The sequence below is a fragment of the Corvus brachyrhynchos genome, unplaced genomic scaffold, assembly GCF_000691975.1.
Source record: "Corvus brachyrhynchos isolate BGI_N302 unplaced genomic scaffold, ASM69197v1 scaffold114, whole genome shotgun sequence".
Taxonomy (NCBI): domain Eukaryota; kingdom Metazoa; phylum Chordata; class Aves; order Passeriformes; family Corvidae; genus Corvus; species Corvus brachyrhynchos.
This window is the reverse complement of record NW_008238337.1, coordinates 8,592,191-8,598,230: the sequence shown is the minus strand read 5'-3', so window position 1 is coordinate 8,598,230 and position 6,040 is coordinate 8,592,191. Positions and strand designations below refer to the sequence as shown.

General features: G+C 42.8%; 1 protein-coding gene across 4 annotated transcripts in view; it reads right to left on the bottom strand.

Moving 5' to 3' along the window:
* The window catches only part of HIC2 (hypermethylated in cancer 2), a 49,422-nt gene extending 46,217 nt beyond the window's left edge, over positions 1 to 3,205 (bottom strand). For all 4 annotated transcript variants that reach the window (XM_017734978.1, XM_017734977.1, XM_017734976.1 and 1 more), the window contains exon 1: positions 3,192 to 3,205. The gene's annotated coding sequence lies outside the window, so the exon portion shown is untranslated. The remainder of the gene's footprint in view (positions 1 to 3,191) is intronic.
* Between the last annotated feature and the right edge of the window lie 2,835 nt (positions 3,206 to 6,040).

Sequence of the window (6,040 nt, the reverse complement as noted above, 5' to 3'; positions counted from 1 at the left end):
ACCCTTCGTGTCCACCATCGCCCTGCTCTTCCGCCCCAGGGTGCAGCTTGCCCACCCTGCTGGGTCCTCTGATACCAAGAGGGAGGTAATATGTAGAGAATCACAAGTAATAAATGTGAAACTGGCAACTCTGGTGTTTGAAACAAAAGGGGATTTAGGATGCATTTGGCATTTCAGCTTTAAAGTTTAAAATAAATGAGGCAAAACTGAACTGAAGCAAAGGAATGGCTTATGGGCAGCTCAGACTTGTCCTAGACTTTCAAGCCAGTCATTTCCCATAAATGTTTGTTATTTCAAACATAAGAAAGGGGGAGAGGAGACAAAACAAACTGAGTCAACTGCTTACTGCCTTTCTGATTCAGACTCCTCAGCAGATGTAGGACAGAAAATTATTCTAGGAAAAAGTTCCTTTTTATGTATCTGGGACAGCCCCCAAAATTTTTACCAGAGGGGAAGAAGAGGACAAGAACTAAACTGCGAACTTGTCCGCACCCTAGCAGGAATTCACCCATTTTTCACCTCCCACAGGTATCATTAGCATGCTACTGAGAGCAGAAAAAAAGCAGCTAAGATCAAACACAAGCTAGTAACAAAGCTCTTCCTCTTGTCATCCTTCGATGGGCCAGAATTTCTGGCTGCAGCTCGTCTTTCCCTGAAAGGCTGGGCTAGTTCAGAGTCGCTTTTAAAAGAAGTGCCACACTATGAACGTGCTACAGCTGCGACACAGAAAGTGCAGAAGGCAGGAAGTCTGACGTTCACACCAACCTCAGCCCCTTCACTCACACCTCTTTTCAAATAGCTTTAGCACATGGAGCCCACATTTTCACGTTCTCAGAACTAGCTTTATCTATCACACGTCAAGTTTAAGAGAATTTTTTGAAATAAGTCTCTTTTTCCACGTTCAAAGACTCACTCAATTGGGAGCAACTTTTAAATTGTTTTTGTAAACTGTTCTCCTCTCCAATTTTTGCAGTAAGTTGCTACACTCCCTTTTAAAATAGTATATATAATTTTTAAAAAATAAAATACAAATTGAAACACCATACCAACTGTTGTCACAGTCCAAAAATGTCTGGATTTTCAAACTTAAGTCCACCACTGTGTAAAAAGGCCACACACATGTAAGTGTCAATCAGGCTCAGTGGCAAAACAGAAGGACCCAGGCTGAGCCTGCAGAATGGCACAAACTTTCCTGGACAGAAAAAGAGTGCTAGTTCTCAACCCATCTGGAATAATTTCTGCATATTTCAATGCAGATTTTTGGAATTTGACCTCAAGAAGCCAGGTGCTTGATTTCTGCATCTCCTGCTTTGCCGTGTTTGGTGACAGAACGGGAGGAGAGAGAAATAAAGAAAAATGTATTATTTACAAGGCTACACCTTAATTATACCTAATATTACCATAGTGACTATTTTTTCAGGCAACTCAAGCAGTCTGTTCTGTGCCCAAAAAATTCTGTAGCTGATCCTGCGCATTTTTAACAGAAACACTATCTCCATTCCCCTCCTCTCAGCACCAGGATTAAAACAAAGTAACATTCACAGTATTTGCGAGAAATGGCAAACAAACGGGTAGTAAAGCCTGGAGATTGCTTGGCAGCAGCAATTAGCTATGGCAAGTAACTCAGGGAGGGCAACAAAACCCAGCATTGTCCAGCATTTGGACACTCAGCGAAAGACTGATGAGTGAGGGGAAAGGGCCAACCCCACATGATACTGCCAGGTCTCAAGTACTATTTTGAATCAGGTAAACTAATATCTCCTGTACCTGTTCCAAACCACAGAGTAATACATGGTCTCTCTTTCTACAAAGTTTGCTGGCTGCCCCCTTTGGAAGTAGCATCTATCTTGGAGAAGATCTTGTATTTTCTCTTGGTCTCTGAAAAAGGATCCCAAACAAGTGGCAGGGACGCCGGGGTTTGGAAGCCTTTGCATGTTTATCTTTACTGATAAGGCTGCAATCCTTGCTGCAAGCACATCAGCCTGTGTCTGCAGCAAAACCTTACTCCAGTCGATGCCTGCCTTGAAACAGGCTTCCTCGGGACTGGGCAATGCCTTTAACCCCTTAGTGCCCCATCTAAAGAAGCCTTAGTGCAGATTTCTTTTTCTTACTTGAAGATGCATCATGTTTTTACAACTTAAAAAACAAGCAGGTAAGCCAGACCTGCTCTGAGACAGAAGCAGTGCAGATTATATAGATTATATACCTCCACTGATACTATCAGAGCAATTTACCCTCAGAGAGTTTCATCTCCCCAAACCTCTTCTGGTTCTGTGCAGATCAAAAGAATTGTCCATTTAAAACAAATGCAGCCATCCAAACTGTGGGTGGAACACATAAAAATTCATTAAGAGGACTTCTTGAAATTATTCTGTCTAATTGATTGGAGATCTTCAGCTAGAGCTATTTGGATTCTTGGAACTGGAGAATCAGCTATGATTCCAAGCCATCTGATTCTTTTCTGACAGGTTAACTAACCTTGTTCCTGCAGCTTTGTTAATGAAATCTCAGAGCATGCACAAACACGCATGCCAAGTGCAAACATCCAGAAAGTCACTAGGGATCTCCCAAAGCTCACATGCCAAGAGCTTGGACATCCTGAAAATGACAAACAAGTGGCTTTTCTCTGACAGCAGGTTTCATTTATTTCCTCCCACTTGCTCTTTCCCCATCTTCTTCCTACACCACTGAGTCAACCTTGACCAGGCAGGTTTCAGTTAAGCATGTGCTTTGCCAGAGGTGTTTTTAAATCATGTTTTTAAAAGTTTATTTATAGTACACACGCACAGTGCATGGTGCTTTCAGGGCTTCTGGAGGCTTCAGCATGTCAGGCTGGACTTTGCCAGGTGGAAGGAACATGAATTCCTCAACTGGCCCATGGAAAACCACCTCCTTCCCATGGTGTCTATCTATGCACCCCAACTCAAAGATAGAGTGCAATAAAATAATTTTTACTCCATTATCTCCCACCCATAATTTATAACATCCATGATCAACATACTGGAAATTCCAACTGAAAAAATTTAGAGAAATCCAAGCGATCCCACTCCAGCTGATCTCTTACCAAAATTAGCAGCCCATGAGAAAATGCAACTATTCTATGAACAATTTCCCATTAGGGCAAGGGTTGGAAAACAGTCCAGTAAAGTGAATTGGGTGAAAATTGCAGTCAGAGTTACACGGTCGAGCACTCATTGCATCTGGGAACAGGAAGTTTCATTTAGGGATTTGTCCTAAATGGTTGTGTTTGACCCATGTGACCAGTTTCTCTTTTCATAAGAAAAATGTAACATGACCACAAGATCATTTCCAAGCAGAAAAGCTAATATTTTCAGAAGCAAATCTCTCAGCTAAGTTCTGACCCTAAAAGACAGTTGTTCTCATGGTTTGGCTTCCCACCTATATGCAGCCCAAGTCTGGTTTTACTGCACAAATCTTTGCTATGCACAAGAGCTCCCTGCTCGGTACCTGGCCTTGGCAGGGAACATCCACTGGACAGGCCCTTCAGATCAAAGGGTGTCTTCATGACTGGTTTCAGGACAAGTTTAACTTTCCCTGTTCTGAAATGGTACAAGTTTCTGAAATATTGTTTCCTCAGCTGCACAGCAAATACAACCAGAGCAAGTTACTCAGAGTAATGGCTCAGAAACCACAATTTTAGGAGGTGGCACAGAGGCATTCTGAGAGGAGAAGAAAAGGATGTGGTAGACAATTTGCTAATGCCCAGAAATGCTCTCTGTCTCAGAACAAGCAAACTGCATGCCAGAATGCCTCGGGCCAGGGCTGAGTCCATTGCTCTTTCCACAACAGCAGCTTTTTCTAAATAAAGATGTCTTTACACGCAGGATTTGGGAAACTTAATTCAGATTAACTAAAGTTGTGAATTTAAAGTGAATTAGCTAAACCACATTGTATCTCTGTACAGACACCCTCATTCAGTGTGAAAAGGAACTTTAATTTCATTTATTTCATTCTACTAAATTAAGAGCATTTTAATTCTATGAATCCCCATGCAGGGATTAGTGGGTTGCACAAATGATGAAGTTACATGCTATGCTGGAGCTGAATGTGGCATAGGAAGTCTCCCAACTTCCATGCTAAAAAATGCTCATTTCCTGCCCACTTAAAAATAAGCTAACTAAAATTATAAATTTTATTTTCCTAATTAACCATGCCTACAAATCTAAAGCTGCATTTAGAAAAACTTATCTCTGGCTCTGCATTTGTCTTTCGCTTCAATCTACCAGACCATATGCATTGTTTTAAAATTAAAGTATCAGAAGAGAAAAAGAGCATTGATATAATAAAAAAAACAGGAAAAGGCAACAGCATGTAACAAATATTCACAGCATTATTTTTAAAAAAGCCAGACACCAGACCCAAGCCACATCAGCAACAGTCTGCCAATGGACCTGGATCTACACCATTCCATGAGCTATTAATTTGACTACCTAACAGAGAAGATCACTCTCAAGTTTTAGAATTGAGATTTTTGTGTTGTTTGTTAGCAACTTGGTATGCTTCCAGCTTACTAAGTAGTATGGACCTCTTAAAGCTTCACCATGGGTCTTACAACACCACAACCCAGATAATGGCTTGGACAGAACATTTCTTCATCAGAGGGCTCAGCAAAAATCACTTCACAGAGGAGAAATGACAGGTAATGGTCAATTTCTAGCTGCTGTTTGGGAAGAGAGTCAACCTCTCTGCTTCACTTTACCTGGGGTTGCTGGGAGAGCTTGCAGCAAATCAGAACCATAGACTACAGAAGTCCAGGTAACACAAGGGAGAATGACCAACTGCTTGAAGCGAGAGCAGTCTGGTAACTGTGGTTACTAAATAGGCTGAACCCAAAAGATCTTCCCTACGGAATACGTGCTACTTTCCATGCCACCCCTTTTCGAGTTGGAGAGGAAGCAAAATAAGGATAAAGAATTTTTATTATAGATCTTAGGTAAACAACACTCTGGCTCCAGTGCAATCTTCCACAAGAAAGAAAACCAACTTCTCAAGCAAGTCCAGATTGTTAAACAGGAGGCAGATGAAAGCATTGCCTCAGAATGCAAGGAAATCCCAGGCTGGCTGGTTGGGAAAGAATTAGCAATACATAATTAAAAAGAGCACTCTCCCCTACCTCATCCCTGAGGTGAACACAGGTCCTGCATATTACTGACTTCTACATCAGCACCAGACAATGAAGCTATTGCTTGGGCAATAGCTTTCTCCCCAGGCCTCTCTCCCTCATGCTTTCAGTTGCTGGAGGCTGTTTCACACCAGTTCCTGCGAAGGTCCCTGTGTGGCAGGACATGCTGTTTGCATGTGCAGCTTGTGGTGAAAGATTTGGCCACTGGAGAACACCAGGAGGGAGGAAACCAGATAGCAGCTCTTACTGTAACTCGCAATAGAGGTTCAGTGGTCCCCTACTGGTGGCCTTGACTGAACATCAGTGGAGCCAACCCTCCGGCTCTCATTTTAGAAGACAGGAGCAGGGCAGAGTTCAGATCACACTTCACTGAACAGAGTAACTTCTGTCATTTGGTGATACTGCCTGGAACAGTGTCTCAGCATCCTCTGCAGACAACGGCATCAGCAACACACTATGGAGCTCTACCACACCCCTTGCTACAAAAGCTGGGGACTGAGGACCACGCCAGCACAATGCAGTGGTGCAGCTGAGCTGGGCTGTTCCTTGGCACCCAGCTCCAGAGGCAGGGAGTCTGTGAGAATGGCTTGAGTGCAAGTCTGTCATATATATGAAGAGAATACCCAGCTACACACTCATGTAAAGGCTAGAAACTCCCTCACCTCAGGCTATAAACCAACCACCAACTTCCTCTGTGTGCAAGTTATACCATAGTTGTTTGTTTTAGGAGTTCCTGTACCTTTCCCTCAAGCATCTGGTGTTTGCCTGTCTTGGAGAAAGGATGCCAGGCTAGACAGGCAGATCATGGCTTCTTTCTGGTATGGCAATTACTGCATTCCACCCTCAAAGGGGGAGAACACACTGGGGAAAGCGAGGAATGTTAGATGGCAAGTTCCA